We start from the raw sequence: 933 nt of genomic DNA on the forward strand, positions 1-933 counted from the left end.
TGGTATTGAACAGAATTTTAAAATCAACAATTTTAATGTGAGGATTCAATACTAGATGAGAAGTAATGAAGATATATCATAATATTGTACAATATAATATTATGTCAGTATCAGAAGGGTATACAAATTTCAACTTGGTAGTTTTGAGGTGGGGATTAAATACTAGTTGAATACTTGAAGAGGAGTATTAAAAGTATATCATAATAGTAGACAATATAATATAAGAATGGTATCAGATAGGTATAGTAATACAAAATGAATAGTTTTAATGTGAGGATTAAATACTAGTTAAATACTAGAAGAGGAGTATTGGAGGTATATCATGATAGTATATAATATGATATGAGAATGGTATAAAATGGGTATACTAACTTCAATGATAAGAAGAATTGTACTTATATGATAGTATAGTGTGGATATAGAGATTGGTATGAGAGTAATAGAATAGTATGATTAAAGTATGATAATAATACCTTGCTTGTATGAACAATGAGAGAGTATCGAAATATTTTTATGATATGAAGTTAGCATCATACTAGAGAAAGTATTGAGTATATATTGTATACATGTATCCTTGTATCCATGTATGATATCCTTGTATCCTTGTATTTATGTATCCATGTATACGATTCATATATCCATGTACATATATGCATATTCTTGTATTCTTTTATTCAGGTATCTATGTATACACGTATCCTTGTATTCAGGTATCCACATCTACATGTATCCTTGTATTGATGTATCCATGTATACACATGCTCTGTATTCCTGTATTTACATATACACATATTCTTGTATCCTTGTATTCGAGGTCTTTATTGTCCTCCACTGATTCCTGCCGGAATCCGGGCAATTCCTGGAATTCCAGAGGAATCAAATTTGGCAGAGGGCCCTGCCAAATGATCAAATAATTCTGAGGAATCTAGAACA

This window comes from Laccaria bicolor, genomic scaffold (assembly GCF_000143565.1).
Source record: "Laccaria bicolor S238N-H82 LACBIscaffold_17 genomic scaffold, whole genome shotgun sequence".
In the NCBI taxonomy this organism is placed as follows: domain Eukaryota; kingdom Fungi; phylum Basidiomycota; class Agaricomycetes; order Agaricales; family Hydnangiaceae; genus Laccaria; species Laccaria bicolor.